This window comes from Grampus griseus (genome assembly GCF_964374135.1).
Source record: "Grampus griseus genome assembly, chromosome: 4".
In the NCBI taxonomy this organism is placed as follows: Eukaryota; Metazoa; Chordata; class Mammalia; order Artiodactyla; family Delphinidae; genus Grampus; species Grampus griseus.
In genome coordinates, this window is record NC_138997.1 from 22390715 (window position 1) to 22416276 (window position 25562).

General features: G+C 35.9%; 1 protein-coding gene across 3 annotated transcripts in view; it reads right to left on the reverse strand.

Annotated features, from left to right (window-relative positions):
• The window catches only part of INPP4B (inositol polyphosphate-4-phosphatase type II B), a gene marked incomplete at its 3' end in the record, with an annotated part of 719784 nt that overhangs the window by 375279 nt on the left and 318943 nt on the right, over positions 1 to 25562 (reverse strand). For all 3 annotated transcript variants that reach the window (XM_082653036.1, XM_082653035.1, XM_082653034.1), the window contains exon 3: positions 6810 to 6875. The remainder of the gene's footprint in view (positions 1 to 6809; positions 6876 to 25562) is intronic.

Consider the following 25562-nt stretch of genomic DNA (forward strand, 5'->3'; position numbering starts at 1 on the left):
TGGGCCATAAAATTGTGACAGGTTTAAAAGAATTTAAATCATATAAGCATGTTTTCAGAACATAACAGTATTAAACTAGAATTTAATTACAGGAAAAAATCTGAAAATACAAATATCTGGGAAATAGGCAACACATTCCTATATAACCACTGGGCCAAAGAGGACATCACGAAAGTAATTAGAAAATAATTTGAATTATGAAAGTAAAAAATAATATCAAAATTTGTCAAAGGCAACAACTAAAGTAGTGCTTACAGAAATTTAGTAAGTGGGCTTCCCTGGTGGCGCAGTGGTTGAGAGTCCACCTGCCGATGCAGGGGACATGGGTTCGTGCCCCGGTCGGGGAAGATCCCACATGCCGCGGAGCGGCTGGGCCCGTGAGCCATGGCCGCTGAGCCTGCGCGTCCGGAGCCTGTGCTCCGCAATGGGAGAGGCCACAACAGTGAGAGGCCCGCATACCGCAAAAAAAAAAAAAAAAAAAGGAAATTTAGTAAGCTACTATTAGGAAAGTCTCAAATCTATGATTTAAGCTGCCATCTTAGAAAACTAGAAAGAGTGCATTAAACTCAAAGCAAGCAGAAGGAAGAGAATAATATAAGTAAAAGCAAAATCAATGGGATTGAAAATTAAAACAACTGAGAAAATCAATAAATCCAAAAGCTGTTTCTTCGCAAAGATAAATAAAATTGATACACTTCTAGCCAGACTGACCAAGAAAAAAGAGAGAAGCTATAAATTACCAATAAACTACATTTCAATTTTTTAAAAATGTGTAACTTAGATAAAATTGAACACTTTCTTGAACAAAAACTACCAAATCTCACTCAAGCAGAAATGTATACCTGAATAGCTCTGTAACTATTACAAACTTGAACTCATATTTAAAAACTACAAATAAAACTCCAGGCTAGATGACTTTCCTGATGAGTGGTACTAAAAATTTGAAGAACAAATAACAAAAATCTATACAAACTCTTTGAGAAAACCAAAAGTGGGGAATAATTTCCAACTCATTTAATGAGGCCAGCATTAACCTAATACAAAATCAAAGACACCATAAGGAAAAAAAAAAAAAAAAGACCAATATCTCTCATGAACTTAGACTCACAAAAAAATTATCAACAAAACCTTAGCTATAGCGAATCTAATTCAAAAGTATACAAGAGGGGTTTATTCTAGAATAAACCGTATACAGAGGGGTTTATCTAGGAATGAAAAACTGGTTCAACATTCAAAAATCTCTCAATGTAATTCACTATATCAACAGATTAAAAAACAAAACCTATGATCATCTCAAAGATGCAGAAAAAGTAAATGACAAAATTCAATGTACAGAAAATAAAAACTCTCATCCAGAAAATTAAAAACAAACAAACAAAAATACCTCTCAATTTAGGAGTAGAATGGAAGTACTTTAGCTTGATAATGGCCATCTACAAAAATGCCACAGCTATCATCATAACTGGATAATAAAAGACTCAGTACTTTGCTGCTAAGGTCAGGAATAAGGTAAGAATTTCCACTCTCATCTTTCCTCTTCAATATCATACTGGAGGTCATGACCAATGCAACAAGTCAAGAAAAACATACAAGACATACAGATTGGAAAGGAACAACTAATGTTGTCTCTTTGCAGACAACATGATTATCTATGTCGAAAATAACCAAAAATATCTACCAGAAAAGCTAGAAATAATCAGTTCATCAAAGTTGCACAATATAAGGGCAATATACAAAAATCAGTTGTCTATAAATTGCCAATGAAAAATGGAAAAATAAAGTTTTTTAAAGTACCATTTATTATAGTACCAAAAAACATAAAAACATTTAGAAATAAATCAAACAAAATAGGTACAGAATCTGTATGCTATAAATCTATAAAACATTGATAAAAGAAAATAAGATAAAATCAAATGAAGATATATACAATGTTCATGGATTGAAAGGCTCATTATTGTTAAGATATCGATATTTTCTAAACTGATCTATATATCATTAGGAAAATACAAATTAAAACTGTAATGAGCTAATATTATGTGCCTACTAGAAGGGTATAATTAAACATTTTTAAAATTGTCAATATCAATCTCTGACAAGGATGTGGACCAACTGGAATTCTTGTACATTGCTGGTGGGAAGGCAAAATAGTACAACCACTTTGGAAAAAAGTCTGGCAGTTTCTTATAAAGTTAAACATAACCTGAGTCATACCATATGACCCAGCAATCTTGCTCCTGATTCTTTACTTAAGAGAAATAAAACATGATCACAGAAAAACATGCTTTTTTTAAACTAAAAACTCAAACTCAAAATAAATGGATAATCACACCAAAGCAAATCCATACAATGGAATATTACTCAGCAATAAAAAGGAATCAATCACTGATACCCACAAAACTCGGTGAATCTTAAGCACATTATTGTAAGTGAAGGAAGCCACACTCAGAATGCTCCATTCTGTATGATTCAATTTATATGGCATTCTGGAAAAGGCAAATTATAGAAACAGAAAACAGATCAGTGGTTTCTAATGGTTAGAAGTGAGCAGGAGAGGCTGACCATAAAGGTGTAGAAAAGAGAAGATTATAGGTGATGTAACTGTTCTGTATCTTGATTGTGGAGTGAGTATATGACTGCTTACATTTGTCAAAAATTCTAGAACTGTACACCAAAAAGTATGAATTTTACTGTGTGCAAATTTTAAAACAGTGAAACAAAAGAAGATATTAGAAAATATAGAATGTGATCAATAAATATTACTAGCATTATCAATTTTAATAATATTTACTATTAACATGGCTAGACAAGTGGAAGATGGCCTTAGAGAGGTACAATTGGAACGGTTTGATAATAACCATTCAATCAGGAGGAATGCAGAGACATAAATGGAAGCAAAAAGAAATCCATTCCAAAGGAGTAGGAAGAATAAACTGGGAAACAAATATTGACTTATAGGAGCCAAGAGTCCAAATTATCAAGACTTAAGTGATAACCTTAAGTTTGATATGAATGGGCCTCAATAAATAGGGGCACCCTTGAGTTTGGGGTGGGGGATAAGGAAGCAGTAGAAAGGGCCTCTGTGGAGGGGCAACTCTCAGTATCACATGTGTATCCAAGTCATAAATCAAGGAAGGATACCCAAAGTAAGGTAAGGACACAGGGAAATAGATGCAGGCAGGTGTCCTGGGAATCAGGGCACCTAGACCACTGGGTGCAGAGCCAGGCTCCTGACTGCAAAGTACACAGCAGCCAAAAATAAGCATAGATTCAGAAAGCCAACCAGACTCAGAAAACTGATGAAAACTGCAGCCTGGTGCTCAATGGCAAAAATTCCTACCACCAGTAACCCAGACACCAGTGTGCAAGCAAGCAGCAAACATTGCCAGTGGTCTACTTCTTTGATGAGATTTTTGGTAAAAGGTAACAAAATGGAGCGGAGGATGGAAGTAAAGAGCCATTAACATACTATGTGGTTGGGATCTCATTGGCTCTGTGTTCAGGATCACTTTCTAGACAGGGAACAAGGAACAGTGCTTGGACACAAAACAAAACAAAACAAAAATCAAAGGAGGTAAGACAATTATCTCAGCAGATACCTGTGATTGCTTCATGGGGGAGGTGGTATTTGGTCAGACTTTAAGAGATAGGTACATCAAAAAGATGGGTATAGATAAAAGGAAGGGGGGAAGAAGGGAGGGAGAATGAAAGAAAACAAGGAAGAAAATATTGAAAGTGGAGGCAGTGCAAGCAAAGACCTAAAGCCACAAATGTACAATATGCATAAATAACAGGAAATTAGCTAGTCTGATGGGAGTAGAGTGCATGGGGCAGCAGCAGGAAGTGGGTACACTATCATTGAATGAAATCATTCACAGGGAGGCATAACCACTTCTGCTTCAGATGTGAGACATGGGGTTTGTAAACCAGAAGATAGGACAATCTGGGTTACCTACTTCCTGCCCTGTTAGTTCACAGCCTCACTCAAATTAAACAAATATGAATTGAGCAACTCTCATGCCTAACCAGCATGCAAAGTACTGTAATTCAGAAATAATATATGTCACTAATACCTTTAAGTGGGATTTACAATCTGGACAACAGAATCCAAAATACCCACCAGAAAGAAAAATAGCTTAAGTAAAAGGATTAATGAATCTGCCTTCCAGTCTTTGCCTCCAAGGCACAGAATCAACAAGCACTTTCTGAATGTATGGTATTGGTATTCTCTGCTAGACATTATATATATTCTCAAATTTAGCTTTGTTTCCTTTTTACTTTTTCTCTTCTTTCCTTTCTTTCTAGAACTGAATATATCTAGTCAGTGTATAAGTCAAGAGACAAATAAGAAAGAAACCACATTGCAAAATAGGATTTTAAAATTTCACTTTAAAGATGGGTAAATGGAGATTGAGAACAGTTGGAAAAATTGTCCAGGGTCAAACGGAACAAGTTAGGAAGCTGGGATTTAACTTCAGCTTCAAAACTTTAAAACTATTGTTTGTACACTGAGAAAAATCTAGTCCCTGAAAATTACAATTTATAGAAATTAAAAGACATCATTTGGTTGAGAAAATTCCTCCTGAAAGAGGAAACAGTAAAGTTCCATTTCATGCCACAAAATATGTTCCCTAGGCACCAACTCATTTTAAGATAGGTGATTATTCAATCTGGCTGTAATATTACCATTTCTATTTTCCTCCCTACTTTATGTTTTCATGTTGATCATTTTGCTTTCTTTTCCTTTTTTTTAAGCCATTTTCCATTAAGATTTCTAATTAGCTTCCAAATTTGAGACACATCTCTAGTACAAAGCAAATGGCAGTAGTAGTAATTAAGGGACAGCTGTTTCTTGTCTTTCTGGGGACGAAACAAGGCTTTTTTTTCTTTCTAAGTTATGAAGTACTAGGGAATTTTTAATGATTTTTTTCTTATTTTTAATAATAATTAACTGAATTGAAAGATACTGCATTGATCTATAAAAGTCAATGTCCTTTCCAACACAGATGCTGAGAACCTCTCTTCTGGGATAACCTTAGTTTAACTCTCACGCTCTGAGTCCTTGAAACTTTTATTGCTGCAAATACAAAATCTCCACATTTTATATGAAATCAAATCATTTCTTTAGGTGCTAAAGTAGGCACTACCCCAAGTCATCTTCCTCACTTTCAGACCTTTAAAACTTAGGTGAATTTTACAAATCAAGAAGAATAAGCATGAGATTCAGAGCAGCTAAGAGGCAGACAGTATTTTTTGTGGTTTTGCTTTGTTTGATTTAAGAAAACAAATATTACTAACACTAACACTGAAAATTACTTAGTAAGCTCTTACTCCTGTGTTCCTTGCTGGTACTTAAGGCAGTATTTTCACATGCAAAGTATAATCAGGACTTAAGGCAGTTAACCATATAATTCAGGTCAAGAAAAATCTTCTGCCTTAAAAAGCTAAACCACTGAAGCAAACATTTATTTATTAATTTTTTCTTCTGGCTTGAATTATCCAGATTCTAGAAAATTATCAAACATAATTTAATGTGCATAGCCATAAAGTAGGTCAAGTGACCTAAATGCAGGCCAGCCTCAGGAGTATAAGGAACCCCTTAAAATATATATTTCTAAGAGAGAAAATTCTGAAACATTTTCTAATGTAAACCTGGAAATACTGGTTAAATATTAAGTTCAGTAACGGGACACACACACACATAAAACACATACACATATGTTTGTACTACAGAACTTCCCAGAAACTATAACATGTTAATGTGTATTTAAAGCTCCTGAGGGTGGTACAGTATTCAGAAATTTTCAAACCTTCTTGACCCCAAACCATTTTATACAGAACATATTATGGAACTAGTATTTGGACACATTGAGAACCTCTTTGCACAGTCATAAGCCCTTTACACCATACTTTGGCAGGAGATGTAGAAGGGTGGGGTTGGGTGGCAGATTTGAAAGCTTCTATATTCAGGGGACCAGCAGAGAACACCAAATGACATAGCATGGAAATGCCAAGGGCATAAAGTGGCCAAGCAGAGCTCGTCTGAAGACACTTTACCTGAGCCATGAAGGCCCTATGGGACTGGGCCGGTTACCATATTCATGTTCATCCCATTTTCAACCCAGCTTCATCTTATACTTGTCTCCACCTCTGTGACTTTGCTACAGCCACTTTATCCTTTTTTACAGTTATGTTCTTTATTCACTGCTGTTCCATCTACCTGGGACTCTCTTCCTTACACTTCAGCTCTGAGTTGAAACATCATCTTCCAAAGAAACACCTCTGTCTAGTCCATCTACAGTAGATTCCTCCCTTATTTCCCAATATTTTCTCCTACAGAACTCTGCAATTTCTCTTCATAGCATTTATCAATTTTTATTCACATATTGATATTGCTTATTTACTTCATATCACTTTCACTGAACTGTAAGCACCATGAGGGTGGGAATGGACCATGCCTGTTTTGTCCAAGTCTATAAAATCACCAAATACCTTATAGATGAGTGTCTGCCATATAGCAGGCCTTTAATGAATATGTGTTGATTTAATAATAAATAATAATAATTAGTTAATTCCTTTACTTGTCTACCTAGGCCTGGCCTAACTGAAACCTTCAGAATTGATTTCATGTATACATAGAAATCAGTTCCTCTTTAGGATATGGTCAGCCATCTGCGATATGCAGTCACACATATTCTAAGACACCAAACTGGCTTTTCTGTAAAATCTTTTTAATAATAGGGCCTAGAAGTTTGAATTAATCATCAGTCTAAATGAATATTACGGGTTAATTATTGAGAACCACTCTGTACCTTCTTTCTTGTGGTATTCCTCAAACAGTTCTGCTCTTTGATTACTGCCTTGCTGATTTCAGAGCTCTGTAAAGAACAAAAAGACAAAACGTGAAGATTTGGTGTTTCACTGGGAACTCCTCTTTTTTAAAACGCTGCTTTTTTAAAACACTGCTCGCTAAAATATTTAATTTGCTCGTAATGCCCATTATTCCAAACTTGAGGACTTATGTCATGATCACGAGATCCACGGAATATAGCTATTTCTTGTTTGTATTCCAAACCGATCTGCTTCGTTCAGCTCACAGAGGTCCACAAGAAGGAACTCTAGCTGACCATTATTTATTTGCTACATGAGCCAGGCACTATTCTAAGTTAACTGATTAACTCATTTATTCCTCATAACCCCTGGGCAGGCAAGGGTTAGCTCAGCAGGCATAAGTTCCTCAAATGCTACACATTCCAAAGAAAGGCCCTCCTTCAGAATTGGCCTTAGGCCAGTTCCTGGAAGATAACCTCTGAGCTCTTCCAACAGTCTGACTGATAAGAGAGTTTGTGTATATGCTAGAGGCTTCTGCTGTTCCAAGTGGATCAGATACACTTATGGTGAACACCTGTTTTTGCTTGGGGGAGGGGAGGCTGACGTCTGAATAGCTGAGGTCGGTCATCTGGTGCTGCAGGCTTCTGTGACTGACACCTAATCAAACTCTAGGGACGAGAGCTCAGTTGAGCTTCTCTGGTTGACCGCACTCCACACATGTTGTCACATACTGTTGCTGAGAGAATTAAGGGCACCCCCATGTGACTCCACTGGGAAGGGACATCTGGAAGTTGGCAGCTGGACTTTGCCTCATGTGTCCTTTCCCTTTGCTGATTCTAATCTGTATCCTTTCACTGTAAGGATCCATGACTGTGAGTATAACAGCTTTTCTGAATCTTGGGAACCCTTCTAGCAAATCGTTGAGACTCAGGGTGGCCTTGGTGACCCCCAACAGAACCACCCTATGAGGTAGGTACTATTATTACCCATATTTATAGACAGAGGAATTGGCAAAGAAAGGTGAGGCAACTCAGAATTCCACAGCTAGTTTGTGTCACTATTTAATTTGAACCCAGTGATCTGGTTTGGGCATTTTACAACTATGACATGTGGCTTATCAAAATATTTATTATGTATCATTCAACAGATGTATCCAAAAGTGCCACCTGGTCCTTTTTCCTATTTTATTATCAGGAATGATCATTTTCAAATTGTAAATATACTATCCATTACCAAGATTTCATTTTCTCTGTCAAAAAGAGAGCAATAACTTTTATTGAGTTCCACTTGTTCTTTAACTGCTGTACTTAATTCAAAACTTTCTTCCAGTCATGTCAGCAATACAGATGTGATGTAAGATTTTCTCACTCACATTCTCATATATTTCTTCCCAATCTACATGGTTTTTAATACAGGAGGATGAAAACTACAGAGTCAGCTTTAAATCAAACACCAGGTTTTATTTAATTTGGAGAAAACAAACACCTTATCACAATTTTTCTGAAGATCTATAATTTTTGATTCTGATAGATCCAGAGTTGCCTTTAAGTGTTGGAAAAAATAGTTTCATAATAGGAGAAAGCATGAGACTAATCAGTTGCTACTAAAGAAAATGTAAGCCATCCACTGATTTCTAAACACAACAGATAAAAATAATATGCCAGTTATGTAAAAAAGTCATAAGTTTGCTATATTAAGCTTTTTTCAGGTAGTCTCTGCAAAAAACACTATGGTCTAGTTCATCATTAGGTGTCTGAAGTAACTTTCTTCATTAGGCTTATTCTAACGCTTGAACAAAACTGTAATTCATTATCTTATCTTTTTTAATCCACCCCAAACTAAGTATTGGACTCTGTAGTACTCATAGTGGATTACAGTGTCTTGTTCCTATCACCAAAACAGACTGCACATCTCTTGATATTTTGAGGTGTCATTACATCTGCAAAAGTAATGAGTCTATCTTGCAATGTGGATGTCCAGAGGTCAATGTAGTCTCAGAGCGTCCAAACAAGCCCTTAAAATAACTTCCAAAAATACAAGTAAAGCATGTAGAGGAAGGTCAACCCATGACACAGTGACGATGAAATACATGGAATGTAAACTGGATAACTGTGCAAGTCTAAAGAATAAAATTTTATGATGCAGAAGGATCAATGGTGTTATGTGAGCCTGGATCTTTCATACTTGTATTGTCCCCATTGTGTTATTATTTGTCAGCTCCCATGATGTAGCAAGAACCAATATTAACCCAAACCCACCAAAGTTTTGGTAGCCTTAAATAAATATCCCACAGAGTAAATGCAAACAAAAGCCTTATTTAACACTTATCATCACCTTCACAATAAATGATCAAATAAAATATTTGCCTTAATTAGGACACAAAAGTTTTCTTTAGAAAATAGAAAATTCTATCTCAGACAACTTCTAGATGTTCAACTAAATTGAACATTATTGATTAGGAATAAAATATACAATATTTAAAAAATGGAATAGACTCTATTGGGCTCCACCTTATGCTTCTTTGTTTCCTATATCCATTCTCTTGTGGCTTTAAATGGGGCTCTCATAACTCACATTTTCCCTCTACCCAGGAGTCCTGGTGTGATGGGGACATAGCCAAAGTCAGAGCTGGACATTTGCCTTTTCCATGCTGCCACATGAAAGAAAGCTGGGCTTGAGAGCCCCCATCCATGGGAGGTTTCGGGATATTATGCCAAAGGCAGGAGCTAAGTGGGGTGGAGTTTAGAAAAGACCAGGAAGAGATAATAACATGTATGTCAGGAAATTGTACAAGGAAGTCTTCATCGGTTCTGAAAAACTCAAATATTTGTCCCCTGAAAGAGCCAGCAGTTAAAACCTGTTTTGCAGATTATATATATATATATGTATATATATATGTGTATATATACATATATACATATATATACATATATACATATATATACATATATACATATATATACACACATATATATAATTACCAGAATCTATTATAATATCTGTCTCTAAAATAGATGTAAAAATTTAATTCTATCTCCAAAAGCTGTTTTTTTAAATCTTACTTTTATTCTTCAATTTCCATCCCTTATTGTAAAAACAAAATAGAATTTAGCTGACAATGAGATTATTCTCAAGTGTTGAAGATCTTCACATCAACTAAAAAAGTACAAAAATTTTTCTGTAACAATTAATAAAGTGGTTCAAGAAAAGTTTCAGGATGCAAGATAAATTTGTAACAATAACTTTTCTATATAATAGCAATAAACAAAAAGTAAATTTTTTAAAATAAATAAATGCAGCTCCCAATAGCATCAATAATCCTGACTCACTACAGCAGTAACAACAAAATCAATAAAGTACTTATGAATAACTCTGTAAAGAAAATTATAAAAAGCTATAAAGGAAAATAAGGACTATAACACATGCATAAGTGGGAAAATATTTACAACATAAACTTTGCTTCTTCCCAAATTAATTTATACTTTTAGCATAATTCCAATCAAAATTCTAGTAGGGATAATTTTAGATTCTGTTAAAACTTTCTAAAGTTAACGTGAAGAAAGAGTCATGGGACTTCCCTGGTGGTGCAGTGGTTAAGAATCCACCTGCCAACGCAGGGGACACAGGTTCGAGCCCTGGTCCAGGAAGATCCCACATGCCGCGGAGCAACTAAGGCTGTGTGCCACAACTACTGAGCCTGCGCTCTAGAGCCCGTGAGCCACAACTTCTGAGCCCGCATGCCACAACTACTGAAGCCCATGCACCCAGAGCCCATGTTCCGCAAGAAGAGAAGCCACCGCAATGAGAAGCCCATGCACTGCAACAGAGTAGCCCCCACTCACTGTAACTAGAGAAAGCCCGCACACAGCAACAAAGACCCAACACAGACAAAAATAAATAAATTTATAAAAACAAAAGAGTATAGAACATAAAGAAAATTCTGAATATAAATATTAATGAAATTCTTTGTTCTACCTAATGATGAAATATATTGTTGTGACACAACATTTAACATAGAGCAGAACTGGCATAGAAACTGACATACAGAATAGTGGGAAAATATAGGTACCCCAGAAACATCCTATTTTATGCATTCATTCAACATATATATAATGCCTGTCATATGCCAAGCACTATGCTAGTTATTAAAGGGAAAACACAACTCCTGCTCGCAGGAAGATTGATGGGAAAAAAATAGCTATTTTCATTATGATAGAAATGGAGACAAATGGGCACAGGACTTTATGAATTCATATAGAAAGGGAATCTAAATTTAGTGTATGACAAAATGAGCACCACCAATTAATGAGAAAGAAACTGTTCAATAAATAATGTTGAGATAATTGCCTATCTTTTTAGAATAAAATCTAATATATCCCATTAGACACAGATATAAATTGCAGCTATATTATGGAATTAAATACAAATGAAATGCAACATAAATGAATAAAAGTGGAATTGATTATTTATATGCCTCTTTAGAGAGGTCAAGTCTACTTCTGAAGTATATAAGTGCTAAAAGAAATTAGAAAGAAAATGCCAGGTAGATTGGACTATGTAAAACAATTTCCCTAAGTTTAAAAAAAGTTAAAAAGCAAAGCAGATGTGAAATTATTTACAACAAATGCAATACACCAAAATCTGTTTTACATAAATACTAAATACCAAAATACCAAAGGGTACTTCAAAATGAAGAAACAACTCATTAACGAACACATGGAGAAAATGTTCAACCTCATTAGTACTCAAGGAAATAACCATTAAAACAATGACCGATAACATTTCATCTAACAAACTGGCAAAGAAGAGAAAATGTTCATCCTTGATACCATTTTGAAATTGCTTTGAATGCCACTTTCCTATAACCCCTAAGAACTCTAAAAGTATTCCTACCTTGTCGCAGAAAATCTAGGAAATATTCTTACCATATATAATTCATACAAGATGCTCATTTCAGACACACTCTATTTTAACACCTACTGAACCATAATACCCTTTAGGTAAGACCATCAAATATTCATCAGGGTATTACAGGTACCATGCCCAGTACAAAGGAGTCATGTAATAAACATTCTGAATGTTGAATAGATGAACTAACAGGCTTGTTTTTTCATCATTAAAATAAATAAAAGTGTGGCTGGTGTCTCAAAAATACGTTTTCATATGCTTTGACCTAGTGATTCTAATTCTAAGTTTTTATCTAGGGAAGTAAACCCAAATAGAGAAAAAAAAGAAGTGTATACATAAAGAATTACCACAAGAGGAAACATCTAGAAGTAGCCTAAATATTAAAATATAGAGGAATCTTTGAAAATACTGTGTTATATTAATTTAGTGCAATATTATGTCACTATTAAAAAGAAGAATTTAGAATCCAGGTTTACAAAAGCTTATGCCAAAATATTAAAAGTAAAAAGCAGGTTTTAAAGTTGTATATCTCTTATATAACAGGTGTAGTATAGCAGGTATGACTCAGCATAAAATCCCACCTTCATTAACTGTAGCTCCAGGAACAACTTACTTAGCCTCTTCAAGTCTCAGTTTCCTCACTTATAAAGTGGAAGAGTAGTTACAGTATTGCCTATTTAAAAGGCTGTTCTTTTTAATTAAAATCAAATTAGATAATTCAAATAGTGTTAAGAGCACCTATTACATAACACATATTCAGTAATCACAGACATAGCTTTTATTTGAACTATTAAAGAAAAATAAAGCATATGCACACCAGAAAGTCCAGATGCTAATATTTCAATGCATTGGCAGCAATTATCATGTGGTAGATTTGGCTGTTCACTACCTTTGGAACACCTCTCCTACATTTGGGAAATTTCCACATTCCATGTTTACACATCACAACGACGGATGCCCAAAATCCACTTCTCAGTCTTCCTTACATGTTAAGAGCCTAAATTACCCATGAATGGATAGATACATGGTGAGAACACTAGAGTGAAAGCCTGTGACCAAGGCTTTTCTGATAACATACCCTTGTACAGGCTTCAGTCAATTTATTTATTTATTTATTTTTAATTGAAGTATAGTTAATTTACAATGTTGTGTTAGTTTCTGGTGTACAGCAGAGTTATTCAAATATATAATATATATATATTTTCATATTGTTTTACATTACAGTTTATTACAAGATATTGAATATAGTTTCCTGAGCTATAACAGTAGGTCCTTTTTTATCTATTTTATATATAGCAGTGTGTATCTGTTAATCCAAAACCCCCAGTCCATCCCTCCCCCACTCCCCCTCCCCCTTGGCAACCACAAGTCTGTTCTCTATGCCTGTGAGTCTGTTTCTGTTTTGTAAATAAGTTCGTTTGTATCATATTTTAGATTCCACACATAAGTGATATCATATGATATTTGTCTTTCTCTGTCTGGCTTACTTCACTTAGTATGATGATCTCTATATCCATCCATGCTGCTGTAAATGGCCTTAATTCATTCTTTTTTTATGGCTGAGTAATATTCCATTGTATATATGTACCACGTCTTCTTTACCCATTTGTCTATTGATGGATACTTAGGTTGCTTCCATGTCTTGGCTACTGTACATAGTGCTGCAATGAGGAACATGGAGCTCATGTATCTTTTCGAATTAGAGTTATCAACTATACTTTGGGCACACGAAAGGCTTCAGTTTAGAAGCACATGCCTCACTGAATCCATCTGGGAGCTGACATCTCTGCCAGCCTTCAGAGGCAGTAGGGGCAGAGGATCTACCATCAGGCTCACGTGAGGGCAGTGGAGCCTGTGCCAGGGGCAGGAATCAGGGGTTTGTCCTGGAGCAGTCAGTGCTCATGTGTATTCGATTGGGCTTAGAGCTCCTGAGTGGGCAGCCTCTAAGCCCAAGCCAATGCTCTTTAAGACTACAATGGGTGCTGTGCACTTGTGCCTTCATCTGCCTTTTCCTCCATCACACACACACACACACACACCCCTTTATATATGTACATGTATACATAATCATAGTTTATGACTACATTGGTATAAAGATAGATACAGTATCATATAATAAAAATTCTTCCAACCTAAAAATTCTTCTTTTTCCTTCAGATTTTAAAAGAAATTAAGTCATGTTCACGGGTCCATAAAAGCATTGTAGGTCACTGGCACTGTGCCTACTGGGTCCCTGATAGAAAAGTCAGCCTTACCTAATGTTTTCAGATTAACTCCTTTTCTCCTAAACTAGCTAGCGTCTATTCTGTGTTTGCAGCTATGAAACCGGATTATACAGATGACAAAACTACAGTGAAATTTTACTTTTTTTCCACTTTGTAGGAATCCTCAAATTTTTTGAAAAAGCATGTATTACTTATTAAAGGGAAGATGATGGGTTAAGAAAAAGAAAATCTGACCAATTAAAATATCATCTACCATTGGCAGTTAACAGCCTTAAATGACAAATTTTATATGCATATCTCAGAATCTCAAGCTAGAAAGGGACTGCAAAGATCACTGTGGAGAAAATGTCATGTACTCCTATCACCCATCTGTCATCTGAATCACCTCTACCCCACCCACCCTGACCAAGTTATCCCAATCAGTGATACTGAGCTTAGTAGTTCCCTGTCTCAGGAAGAAAATCAGACATTCTATCTCTTGATATCTTTGACTATTAGAAAGTTCTTCTTTAATACTGAGTCAAAATATATTTATTCCAGAAGCTTTCTTTTTTTTCCCTGAATGCATCTTCAACATCTGAGAATTCCTTATGGTCCCACCTTAGATATGCAATATCAATGCCTTGGAATCATTGCATAGCAACCCAACTCAAAAGACTTTTATATCTACTGCACACACTTGATACTTTGATTCTGTATCAGTCTATCATTCCCCAGGGTAACCTATTGCTACAAAGCAGAAATGTGAATTGCTAGATCAGACAGACTGTCTCTTTTTCTTTCTCTTCAGATCACAAACTCATCATTTCTTTGACTCCCATCAGAGGAAAACAAAGTAGTACTAGGCCATTGTTTTAAAAGAAATTTGGAACCCAATACAAAATTCATATGTTAGTGTTTTGGAAAGGAAAACCTTTCTACTTTGTTTTTCTTGAAGCAGCTAGCTGAAATGAAATAGTGAAAACTGTACAAAACTAGGAATCTGGCAAAATAGATTCTAAGTCCCAGTTCTGCTAATAAGTACTATGTACTTTAAAAAATCCAGGTTCCTCCATCCCTTGAGGGATAATTTAGATCCTTAACATTTGATGACTGGATTTCTAATAAAGAATTAGATCCCTAAGTCATTATCTGATTAAGTAAATTTAAAATAAAACTATTGAGCAATGTCATTGCATTCGTATTTAAGATTTCCTTTTAACCAATGAACAGAAGTATTAAACATGACTGAAATCAAAAGTACACCATCATGGGCTTCCCTGGTGGCGCAGTGGTTGAGAGTCCGCCTGCCGATGCAGGGGACACGGGTTCGTGCCCCGGTCCGGGAAGATCCCACATGCCGTGGAGCAGCTAGGCCCGTGAGCCATGGCCGCTGAGCCTGCGCGTCCGGAGCCTGTGCTCCGCAATGGGAGAGGCCACAACAGTGAGAGGCCTGTGTACCGCAAAAAAAAAAAAGTACACCATCATTAGTTATCCATCTGATCACCATCAGGTATGCTTTTTTTGTGTTCTTTGACACCATCAACAGATGATTGGATTAAGAAGATGTGATATATATTACCATATTATTCAGCCGTAACTAATGGAATGTTACTCAGCCTTAAAAAAATAATGAAATACTGCCATTCTGTAGGAACGTGGATGGATCTAGAGAATATTGTGCTTAGTGAAATAAGTCAGACAGAGAATGACAAATACTATACGATATCACTTACATATGGAATCTAAAAAATAATACAAATGAATGTATATACAAAACAGAAACAGACTCATAGATATAGAAAACAAACTTGTGGTTACCAAAGGGGAGAGGGAAAGGGGTGGGTGGGGAGGGATAAATTAGGGGTATGGAATTAACAGATACAAACTACTACATATAAAATAGATAAGCAACAAGGATACACTGTATAGCAAAGGGAATCATATCTGTTATCTTGTAATAACCTAAAATGGAATATAATTTGCAAAGATACTGAATCACTATGCTATACACCTGAAACTAACACAATATTATAAATCAACTAGATGTCAATTAAAAAAAAGTTACTGACTCATTGATCCAATTTTTGGCTGAGGGGGACAGTTAAGGAGTTCTGTTTTATAAAGTCCTTCAGGAACCCAGGCTAAGGGAGACCTCACCATCTTTCAAGCAAGTGGCTTAGTCACCCTGACTATGGAATTCCAGCAGGGAGACTAGGGAGAGAGAGAATGGGGATCACATGAGGTCTGGACTGTCACATAATACGCCTGAGGGCAAGGTGGCCTGAGCAGCCTTAATTCTACACCTTGCAAGGGAACCAGGATCTCTGATGGACAGCTGGCCATCTCCATCACAGTCGAGTGTAATGAAAGATTTTGTGAGCCTCAGTTAGTCCAAGGCAGTTTGCATACATTTGTCTATACCAATGCCAGCCCCTAAATAATGAAGTATTGAGAGATAAGATGAATGATTCGGTATTAAGGGCTTTGGTAAAATTGGCATCACAAATAGATGAAGGTGAGGATAATCAGAATATGGTCATTATAAGCTGCAAGCACTTCTGAAAGTATAGACAACAGGGTTCCAGGAGAAATGTAGTTCTGGATGAGAAGGGTCAGAAATATCTTCGAGGCAAAAGTCATATCAGAAAAGAGAATTTTTAGGATTGTTATTTTCATAGTCATATAATAGATGTATTAAATGGTATAGTGAAATAAAAATGCACCTCAGGCTGCTATTCAGAACATTTTATGATTAGCCCCTTTCCAGTCTTCTTCTTTACTAGTTCTCTACATGAGTTTTTGTCTCAGCCATTTCCACAGTGGCTTTTGTTCTGTGGTCTCTGCAAATTTCCTGTCTGAAGACAGCTTTCAGCAGGTTGCTACCCACTGGGACTTCACCAACCCAAAAAAGCCTGCTCCTATGTATGCTATATACATGCCAGGAAAAATGTTATCCCTCCCTTGGAATTCCCATATTATTTATGTAATGGTGGCTTATTATGTGGTTGTTTATTTGCATGTTGTTGTATGAATCTACTTTTTTTTAGCTGTAAATGTTTTCTTTTATTTATTTTAATTGAAATACAGTTGATTTACAATATAGTGTTAGTTTCAGGAGCACAGCACAGCAATTCAGTTATATACATACATATATATATATATGTATATATATATATACACATATATATATGTATATATATGTGTGTATATATATATACATATATATATATATACATACACACACACACACATAACTGAACCGCCATCTTTTAGACTAGTACTTTATACCATAGTACAGAGATAAAGTTGCCAGGGATTTGGGGGGCAGATAGGGGAGGTACAGTCCCTTACTTTGTCAGTGTAAAGCAATCACCCCATTTTCCTTAAAGCAGGGTCAGCCAGATTAAGACCCTTAAAGGTCCTGAACTTCAAAAACATTACTGTTCCCATCCCCCACCTTACGTCATTTAAAGTAAAAGCAATACTCAACTATAAAATAAGTGTAACAAAGTCTGATAAAGTTTTTATTTTTTTCTCTAAAAAGTACATATACATATATTTCTTCAGATTATCTTCCCTTGTAGGTTATTGCAAAATATTGAGTAGAGTTCCCTGTGCTATACAGTAGATCCTTGTTGGTTATCTATTTTATGTAAGTAGTGTGTGTATGTTAATCCCAACCTCCTAATTTATCCCTCCCCCCTTTCCCCTTTCCCCTTTGGTAACCACAAGTTTGTTTGTTTTCAATGTCTGTGAGTCTCTTTCTGTCTTGGAAATAATTTGTATCTTTTAAATTTTTTTTAGATTCTACATATAAGTGATATTATATGATATTTGTCTTTCTCTGTCTGACTTACTTCACTTAGTATGATGATGTATAGGTCCATCCATGTTGCTGTAAATGGCATTATTTCATTCCTTTTATGGCTGAATCTATGGTTTTTTTTTGACTCTTTACACTATCATATCTCCTTATATGTAGTAAGAAATTAAACTGTTATTGAGTGAATGACTGAAAAATCCAACAGATTTACACATTAAACAAGTGGTATTTAAGCATGTTGCAAACCAGAATCACTTGGGGATTCAAGAGTCTCAGTCAATATAATTGGGGTATTTTGCATTTTGAAAAAGCTACCAGATGATTTGATTTCATCAGCTTTCAGAAAAATAGATGACTGATTCTGTTAAATCTATGGTAAAACTGTTAAATGAAATTTCAGACAAAAACACAATGAGGTCATTGGTTTTAATTACCCTAACATCAACTGATAGGCCTATGATTTAGCACTGGAAAGTTTAGAGAGGATTGGGATCTATTTCTTAGAACAAGTAATTAAAACTTTTCAAGAAAGGAGCATTTATTCTCTTTTGTGTGGCCTAGTGTGTAGGAAGTAGTAAAAAAGATGACTGAGTGAGCCCCAAAGAAATAATCATCACAATAACATTACCTTTAGTACCCTCATGAGAGTGAGGAAACAAAAGAAACAGTTAAATATTAGAGAAAAAGATATATGGTGGCAATATGTCGGTATTAGTTGAGAAATCATTTTAAATTAAAATAGAGAAAGTCGGGCTTCCCTAGTGGCACAGTGGTTGAGAGTCCGCCTGCCGATGCAGGGGACACGGGTTCGTGCCCTGGTTCGGGAAGATCCCACATGCCGCGGAGCGGCTGGGCCCGTGAGCCATGGCCGCTGAGCCTGCGCGTCCGGAGCCTGTTGCTCCGCCACGGAAGAGGCCACAACAGTGAGAGGTCCTCGTACCGCAAAAAAAAAAAAATTAAAAAAAAATAAAATAAAAATAAAATAGAGAAAGTCAATAGCCTACAAGAATCCCCATGACTGCGTACCAAATCCCTTACTATAAACCCAGGAAAAAATGCATGCTGTGGTTCAAAACTATAGACATGGCTAATAAAGGGAAACAATGATACTACTGTAAGGGAAAAGGTACACATTTTTATTTGTTTAAAGTTCAGCCAGCTCCATCAATTTGGAGATAACACAGCTTTGAAATTTTGCTCTTTCAAGTAGCTTTGTGCACAAGCGGTAAATACTACCAGTCAAATGTCATAAACTGTCCCTATTAAAGATCATCTTTCAAAATATGGACAGACAGTCAAAGAACGAGGATGACAGGGAGGCCCACAAAATAGCCTACAGGTGGAGTATTATCTAGGAATAAAACATTTCCCCCAAAAAACAACTTTCAAGATTACCTTTCAAGGAATGTCAAAGCAAATAAAAACACTTTTTTTCAATATATCAAAGGCAAGGAGCCAGCTAGAGACTCAGTGAACCCATGATTATGGTCTGTCAAAGACAACTTAGGACTTAGGGTCTTAAAAAAAAAAAGACTAAATCTGATAGGCTGCTTTCTTTAAAAGGATGGACGTTAGGAGATACCACATATTGTCCCCTAAAATGGTAGATTAGAAGTGCAGGATAAAATAATTATACAAAAATCTTACCATAGCAGTTAACATTTTTGAGGATTTATTATATTCAAGGCCAGTGCCTAAAATTACTATCTCATTATCATTCTTACTTTAGTTGTTTCCATATTGGAAGAACTGATTGAGACCCAAAATACTGAGGCCAAAAGAAGGAGTCAAGAACTTAAAATAGACCAGAATGACTTCTCCTAAGGGAGATGGGATCTAGAAAGCTATTGAGATGCGTGCTCTTGCATGAGCAATAGGCAAATCACACCTTGAAAATCCCAATGATTCTATCTTTCTAGAGCCAGAAACCCTGATTTCATAAATCAGGGTTATGTTTGAGCAGTAAAGACACAAACATCAGTGTCAAAAACTCAGAATGTTACTGGGTTAGTTTCAATGTGGTTCCATAATTGTAGATGGAAGGCTGGTATTGTGTTTCCCTAAAGTAGTGCTATGCTGGAGCAGCTGCTCCAGCCCATGTGACCACATCTCCCCCAAATCTGCATTTAGTAATATCACAATAGTGGCTTGAAATCAGTAATGGGAGTATCTATATCTGGAAAATGGGCAAATACTAAAAATCAGGACTTTTTGTTTAGTTTTGTTTTTTAGAGAGCCAGTTTACCAGCACATTACTGTCCTAAAGGGATAAATTCAAGACACTAATGAACTATGACTCCAAAAGAGGAAACAATTTAGAGGAGACATACTAAAGAAAATACAAGGAGGATGATGCTAGAGCTCATCTGGGTCTATATTGGATGTTGTCTAATGAGATGACAAAATACTTCTGAAATAATGTTATGCCATTCAGGGAGGTGAAGATAAATAAAATTTGTGTGAATATTAGATGTTTTTGCTACATCTAGAAATGGATGGCTTTATAGCTCTCACAACAGAAGCTCCTCTATTAAAAAATTCAGAGGAATATGAGAGAAAAACAAATGCATGGACCGAAATCAAAAAGAAAGAAGATACTCAGATGCAGCAAACCCTATCTGTGCTACATGAAGTAGAGAACAAAAGGGTCCAATGTAAGAAGCAGATCTGAAAACTATAAGAAATTGAAAAAAGAAACTGAAGATGACACAGATAAATTGAAAGATAAATAATGCTCATTAATTGGAAGAATTAATATTGTTAAAATGCCCATATTACCCAAAGCAATGTACAGATTCAATGCAATCCTTATCAAAATACCCATGGCATTTTTCACAGAATTAGAACAATCTCAAAACTTGTATAGAACCACCAAAAAAACCTAAATAGCCAAAGCAATTTCAGAGAGAAGAACAAAGTTGGAGGTATCACACTCCCTGATTTCAAACCATACAACAAAAGTATAGTAATAAAAACAGCATGGTATTGGAACAAACACACACACATAGATCAATGGAACAGAATAGTCCAGAAATAAACCCACACTTATATGATAGCTAATCTATGAAAATGGAGGCAAGAATATACAATGGGGAAAAGACAGTCTCTTCAATAAATGGTTTTGGGAAAACTGTACAGCTACATGAAAAAGAATGAAACTAGGCCATTTTCTTACACTATATACAAAAATAAACTCAAAATGGATTAAAGACTTAAATGTAGGACCTGAAACCATAAAACTCCTAGAAGAAAACATAGGAAGTGTGCTCTTTAACACTGATCTTAGCAATATTTTTTGAATATGTCTCCTCAGGCAAGGGAAACAAAAACAAACAAATGGGACTACACCAAACTAAAAATCTTTTGCACAGTGAAGGAAACTATCGACAAAGTGAAAAGGAAACCTACTGAATCGGAGAAGATCTTTGTGAATGATATTTCTGATAAGGGGTTAACATCCAAAATATGTAAACAACTCATACAACACCAAAAAACCAAACAATTGAATTAAAAAATGGGCAGAGGACCTGAATAGACATTTTTCCAATGAACACATACAGATGGCCAACAGGCACATGAAAAGGTGCTCAACATCATTAATCTTGAGGGAAATGCAAATCAAAACCACAGTGAGATATCACCTCACACTGGTCAGAATGGCTGTGGTGAAAAAGACAACAAATAATATCAAATGTTGGCAAGAATGTGGAGAAAAAGTAAACCTAATGCACTGTTGATGCAATGTAAATTGACACAGGCACTACAGAAACTATAGAAAATATTTTGGAGGTTCCAATAAGGAAAGGAAGGGAGGAAGGAAGGGAGGGAGGGAGGGAGGGAGGGAGGAAGGAAGGAAGGAAGGAAGGAAGGAAGGAAGGAAGGAAGGAAGGAAGGAAGGAAGGAAGGAAGGAAGGAAGGAAGGGACTACCATATGATCCAGGAATTCCACTTCTGGGTATTTTCTAAAGGGAAAAAAAGAACACTAATTCAAAAAGATATAAACACACCAAGGTTCATTGGTAGATGAATGGATAAAGAAGATGTGGTATACACACACACACACACACACACACACACACACACACACACACACAATGGAATATTACTCAGCCATAAAAAAGAATAAAATCTTGTCTCTTGCAACAACATGGATGGAACTAGAGGGATTATGCTTAGTGAAACAACTCAGACAGAGAAAGACAAATATCACTTATATGTGGAATCTAAAAAATACAGCAAATAGGGAATATAACAACAAAAAAAGCAGACTCACAGAAATAGAGAACAAACTAGTGATTACCAGTGGGGAGAGGGAAGGGGAGAGGCCACCTGAGGGGTAGGGGAGTGGAATGTACAAGCTATCGGGTATAGGATAAGCTACAAGGATCTACAACACAGGGAATATAGCCAATGTTTTAATAATAAGTATAATTGGAGTAAAACCTTTAAAAATTGTGAATCATTATACTGGACAGCTGTAACATATAATATTGTACAGTAACAATACTTCAAAAAAATAAAATAAAATAGTCAAAACAAAGTGAGTATATTTTTGTCTTAGGGTAAAGCAAAGTCCTGGAGTTCACTAATGCACTACCCTACCCCATTTCAGTGCAATCTAGAGGACTGTTATCCAATAGATGGTTCTTTGATGATGCAAATATGTCCTAATCTGTTGTGTCCTAGAGTGTATCCAGCAGCTACATCTGTTTATTGAGCACTTGAAATGTGCCTAGTGTTACTGAGAAACTTAATTTTTTAAATCTGATTTTAGTTCATTTGAACTTAAATAAGCCATATGTGCCTAGTGGCTACTATATTAGGCAATGCCGCTTTAGAAGTAAAAACTAAATTTCCCACCAGATACACAAAGGAGCAGTATCATTCTCAACTTTATAAGTAAAGAGCAGGACTTCCTGGGAACCAACAACATCCTCCTCCATAGGGGCCAGACTTAACTCTGGCGAGCCATAGGGTTGACTGTTAAACCACATGGATTAAGGGAACAAAAAGAACCTGGTTGTGGTATGGTATGGCTTCCATTCCTCAGGACTCTTTTGGGGATAGACTTGCACTAGGGTAACACTCCTGCCCTTCTCTTCCCCCCTCACTCACCTGGGCTTCTCACTCTGTTTTCAATCAGAGGAAACTGTGCATTCTTTCTGCTTCCTACCTTGTGCTAAGCCTATGAGCGGGCTCTGCCCCAAGCGAGACATGCTCTATTTGCATTTGTCCAGCTCTGTCTGACTGGGTGGCTAAGTTTGATTTCAGAGTGAAACGTTAGAAGCTCCATCTGGCATCAAGTATGTCACATCATCTAATCGAGCTTTTATTAGTAATAAAACTGTTATTTAAAGCTCCATGTGTCTGATTTCTGTGTCTACTAATAAGTTCCTTCCAAAACATTAGGCGAAAAGAAAAATAATTTATTTACCATCTCCCCTCTCCCCCTCAGAACTTCAACACTCAATATTTCTGATATTTAACGGCTTCAAAAGTAAAATGTAGAATGTGTCTTTGTGCTGGACTTGCCCTGAAACTACTTGAATGATAATTAGGCATATATACAAGCTATGTACGTATCAGTGTGTATTTAGGCATCCATGAGCCAGAGGAGTAAATCATATGAAAGTTCTTTGTACAGAGATTAAAGCCTTTGCTGACGTTCTTGAGCTGGTCCATTCCTGCATTATTTGTTTTCATAGTATCTAGTACTTCTCCTTTGTGACACATCGTGTCTTAATTTGTGCGATTCATTACTGAAGAGCTTACAATTCCCATTAGATTGTAAACTCCATAAGCTTCATAAGGAAAGAGACTATGTGCATGTTTTAATCATTTTATTTCTAGTATTTGGAATAATGACCAGCACATAGACGACACACTCCATAAATAAATAATGCAATATTACATTTAATGACATAAAAGATTATCTTCAGTATGAGCAGAGACTATGATGCAAATTTAATTTTTGGCTTCTTTTATCCATAGTCCTCAGAAATAAGGGTCTTGTGAGAGGAGAACTCTTGTTTGAAGGAGTGTAATAATCTCCAGGAATACAAAACTAATCATGGTCATACAGTAGGAACCAATAATAATCACTGAACTCATGCTATGTGTTTGCCTCCATTTCATAGGTCAATGCCAAGGATCTGACAATAGAGTTAGCTAAACAATTCAAAGTACATAATCATGGTGCTCAGGCAGCAAAACCAGCCTCCACTTGTGAGTGTTACTATGTTCAAAGCACTCTAGGAAACATAATAGACTCAGGATAGAAGGAGTTTTTTGAGCCAGTTTTTGTTTGTTTGTTTACCACTTTCCCAAAATACCTCCTCCTTGTGGCATTCTTTGGGTACGTAGAGCAAAGGCGAATAAGAAGTCTCTGTGAGTGGATAGTATTAATGGACTTAAGATGCTGTGATACCTGATATTCAGTCTTAAGTTTCCATTTTTGCATCATAGTTTCCCTAGATCTTAGTCAAAGTTGTAAACTTGAAATCCTATGCTTTATGAACTACTGTATAGCCTGTGTGTATGTTTTGATCAAACTGGAAAGCAAGGAGCTAAGACAGGATTAATGCAACTATATGATTAAACGCAGCGGGATGGTCTAAAGAGATAAACAGCACCCAGAACAGATTTGTGGAATTCAAGAACACTCGCTACAGATTCTCAGAAATTCTTGGGGAGAAACCTAGATTCCTTGCCATTGTATAGAGTGAGGACTCAAGGAGTATTACTACTTGGATATTTAAGGAAAACGTGACACTGAAAAGATGACCTACCCATAGAATCCAGGGCTCAAAATTAATTAGAAAGGGTTGGAATGGGGTCTGGAAATCTTTAGACCACTGCTTGAGAACATGAATCTTAGTGATGGAGCAGCTGATAAGAACTGGAGAATGTCATACATCACAAGAGGGTTATTGTAAATATATCAGAACAAATTTCCCACCCTAGAACACCATGTACTGTGCTTATTACTATTTTTAAGAATTAAACTTAAGAAGACCCAGAAAACAGCACCTAAAGCTATCAGGTGAATGAAGTATGATGGCTGCCCTATACAGTTAGATTAAAATGCAACAGTCTGCTAACTTGGAAACAGAAGCTGAGGAATAACATCAACATAAAAACAAGCATCTTAAAAATCAATATAACTTACAAATTTAATATAGATTTGTTCAACAAATTTCAAAGTATTTGGACAAACAAATATGCTTTGAGGAAATAAAGTTATCAGTATTTTAATAACACCAATATACATATATCTGGAAATATACATATATCTGATAAGAATATGTCAAATTTATGAAAAACTTAGAAATAGTTATTAAAGGAAACCTCGGATATAGCCTATCTTTAGGTTTTAAAGCCACAGCTTCCAGTAAACCATACCTTAAAGCATCGAAACACTAGAATTAGAAGGGCCTGAGTATATAATCAATTAAATTCCAGAATATTTTGAAACAAGCAATTTAAACAATAGTTGACATCTAATTTTCTGAAAGAAAACATCTGTACACTAAGGAATTCCTCAGAAAAAAAGTCTCTTTGTTCAGACACTATGAAAACAATTACAATTAGGGGTCTTATATTTAGTTTTTGATTAATAATGACGTCTATGTTTAAAATATCTATGCAGTCAAGAGGGGGACTAAAATTAGAGTGTTAACTTGTTATTTGGGGACTAAAGCAGAGATACCTCACTACTCATCAGAGAATCCTTGTTCTGTGTGGGCTTTTAGGTTATTAGCTTTCTCTTTTCTGGGAATGTAAATAGCTTTCAGAGA